Below are 3,637 nucleotides of genomic sequence, written 5' to 3'. Positions count from 1 at the left end.
CACTTTGTAGACCAGGCTGGCCTCGAACTCAGAAATCCGCCTGCCTCTGCCTCCCAAGTGCTGGGATTAAAGGCGTGCGCCACCACGCCCGGCTTCAAATGTCCTTAATGTTAGTGACCCCTCTCCCTGCTGTTTTTCTCCCTGATTTTCTCTCTGTAGTAGGCACTTTGTCCCCACGTGCAGATACCTTTTCACTTTCTCTGACTGGTGTTTTATTTTGGAAACATGTCGTGTATTTGGAGAAAGCCTGTCTTGTTCATGCAAACCTGTGCGTGCACTTAGAGCCAGCGGCAGGAGGATCAGGACTCAAGGTTGTCTTTAGTCGTACAGTGAGTTTGAAACCAGCCCACAGCAAAACTACTCATTTGAGGGGGAAATGTACATGTTTTTAGGGGCCAGAGGTCACATAGTCTCCCCCTCAAATGCTCCCCACTTTGCCTTTTGAGAGAGGAACTGTCTTGTCACTAAACCTAGAATTAGCAGTTCAGCCCAACTGGGTGGCAGAGAAGCCCCAGAAATCCTCACCTCTCTTGAGCTGGGATTACAAGTGCAGCTTTCCTGCTTCTTAAACATGGTACTGGGTGTCTGAGCTAGGTCATCATGCAACTTGCATCAACTGTGTCTCCCTCTGTTTTTTGAGGCGGAGTGTTACATTGTAGCTCAGGCTGGCCTCTGACTCCTGCATGCTGCGTGCTGGGTTCATAGGTGTGAGCTCCTGCAGCAGCTCACTTCCGTTAGCTCAGCTCTGTGCCCCTAAGTCTGAAAGGAGGCCATCCCATCCCCACAATCCCCTCACCCTCAGAGAGAAGCACCAGGATGCCCCTTCTCCGTGCTCTCCATGTGACCGTGTGCCATCTGTGGAAACTGGCCTGACTAGCATCACATTCCACCCTTCCGCAGCGGCCCCCAGGGCAGCTTACTGCTCCAAGCAGTCGGTCTTCAGCAGGCTCCTGCTAGGAGACCTCAAGCACTCAACTTCTCCATCCATGGAATGGGAATAATGACTTTGAGTATCTTGTGAGGTTAGTGTGAGCAGACAAGATGAGGTGTCAGGTGCTGTGGTCCAACAGATGTGAGTTATATATATGGTCATCTAGTCTAAGTGCTGACTTCAGAGCCAGAACAATGACTGGAAAGATAGAGTCTGGGCTTCCCTCCACCTCTTGTTTCTGTGGTGTTAACAATCTGCCAGGTAGTCAGCCAGACAGGCCCATGGTGTAAGTCAGGCTGATAGCGTGTGGCAACCCAATGACCCATGAGCTCTGTCTTATCAGATAAAGGGGAGGCTCCGCTGGGGGGTGGCAAGCAAGTTATCTGACCGATGTCTAATGCAGACACAGACTAAGCAACTGTTCGAGCCAAGAGGATCCCAGAGACAAGGTGGCTTAGCGCAGTATTTCCTGGGTGAGGCTTAAGAGCAGAACACAGATAGTGAGACACACTATCTCTGTGAACTCTGATCCTCAGTGTGCGCTGCAGATACAGATACACCTTTAGTCACAGATGTAAGTCCACATCACAAGAAACTGCGTCCCTAGGCACGAGAACTCTATTCTGTCAACGGTATCTGAAAAGAACATAAGGAATTAGCTGTGGGCGCCATAACTGAGTCAGAAGGATCATGAATTCAAGGCCATAAATAAATCTTTAAAAAAAAAAAAAAGGGGGGCTGGTGAGATGGCTCAGTGGGTAAGAGCACCCGACTGCTCTTCCGAAGGTCCAGAGTTCAAATCCCAGCAACCACATGGTGGCTCACAACCATCCGTAATGAGATCTGGCGCCCTCTTCTGGAGTGTCTGAAGACAGCTACAGTGTACTTACATATAATAAATAAATAAATCTTAAAAAAAAAAAAAGAATTCAAGGCCAGCCTGTGTCCGAGTCTCAAAGTCTGACTTAGCACTTAGGGCCGCTGTCTGCTCTTCTGAGGATTAGGGTTCAGTTCCCAGCACCCACGTTAGGTAGCTCACGACTGCCTGTAACTTCAGCTCCAGGAGACCAGATGCCTTCTGGCCTCTGGGTACCTACACATGTGGCATAAACACACCACATGTGAACATACCACACATGAACATAATCTTTTTGTTCTTGGAGGGATGGCTCAGTGGTTAACGCATGTGCTGCTCTTTCAGAAATCTTGGGTTTAGTTCCAAGCACCCACATGGTGGCTTACAAACATCTATAATTCCAGTTCCAGGGGATCCAGTGCCCTCTTCTCGCCTCCCTGGACACCAGGCACACAAATGTGTACATACACACATTCAAGCAAGAAACTCACACACAAAATAAATCTTTCCAAAGGTTGGAAAGCCCAGGATGATGGCACATAGCATCCAGGAAGCAGAGGCAGGAAGATCTCAGAGTTTGAGGCCAGCCTAGTTTACATAGAGTTCTAGACCTAGGCTACTTAGTGGGAACCTGTCTCAAATCCCCTCTACCCCTTAGCCCTGGTTGTCCTGGAACCTGCTTTGTAGACTAGATCCGGCTGGCCTCAGACTCAGAGCTCCTCACCTTTAAGTCATGCGTCAGCAAGTGACCAGCTGGGGTTTTTTGTTGTTGTTTGATTTTTTTTTTTTTTTACCAAAATGGAATCTATAATTTGTGTATGCAGTACACTGCAGCTTGCTTCTTTGATTTAGCAATAATGCATGGTAATGTTCCATCATGTCTGGACATTCGTTTACACAGAGTCCTTCAGGGTGATCAGAGAATTGGGCCATTTTGAAAAAGGGCCCATCTACGTAGCTCTGACCTCTGCTTTACTTGGGCAACTTCCTTCCTATTAAGAAACTGTTGCCGGAGGATGAGTCTCTCTCAGGCATGCTCTCCAGTCAGTTTATGCAATCAATACTGCTGGACAGTTTTAGTCTGTGCTTACTGTGGGCTCAGATCATTCATAGGTGCCCAGGACAGCCAAACCTCAGTGCAGAGAAGGTAGCAGTGTTCTTTAGTCACAAAAACTGGTCCTTTGAGTAAAGGCCAGAAGACAATGATGAACAGAGCCAAGAAATACAGAAGGTGACTCATCAGGGAAACGCAGAGCTCGCTGCTGAGTGGCCCCATTGCTAGGAAGCCAGGCTCACCAAGGCCTTGAAAACCTGATGGGCAAGTGTTAGCTGTTCTCATAAAGGGTGGCCAGGCCAGCTCTTGGTTTGACTCAGAAGCCAAGATGACCTGCTTTGGGTTCTGTGCATTTGATTAAATGTCAGCCCAGACTCAGAGCTAACCTGACTGTGGTCTGCTCCTTCAGAGGGTCTGACGCATTGGACCTTGATCTTGTTATCAGCAAGCTGGGGTGGCTTGGAGACACTCGGGCGAGGAGATTGTTATTAGTGACACTAGCTGTCATTAACTGAGTGAGGGCTTGGGGCTGGGGTGGGTGCTTCTTGTGGCTCATGTTGGTTATTCACCCCATCTTCCAGGACAGAAGAGGTGATTAACCTCAGTTTAACCTGCCTACCTCATACGTGTGTGCCCCAAAGCAGAACACAGCTTCAGCTCAGAGCCCCCTGGATCCTGGCCAAGCCAGTTTGCTATGGAGGCAGGGAAGCTGCACACACTGATAGCCACCCGCACTGCGACTCTGTAGACCAGGTACACTGAACAGGGTTTGTTTCAGCCTCATCATGTAGCCCAG

The sequence above is a fragment of the Mus caroli genome, chromosome 2, assembly GCF_900094665.2.
Source record: "Mus caroli chromosome 2, CAROLI_EIJ_v1.1, whole genome shotgun sequence".
Classification (NCBI taxonomy): Eukaryota; Metazoa; Chordata; class Mammalia; order Rodentia; family Muridae; genus Mus; species Mus caroli.
This window is presented reverse-complemented; position numbering follows the sequence as displayed.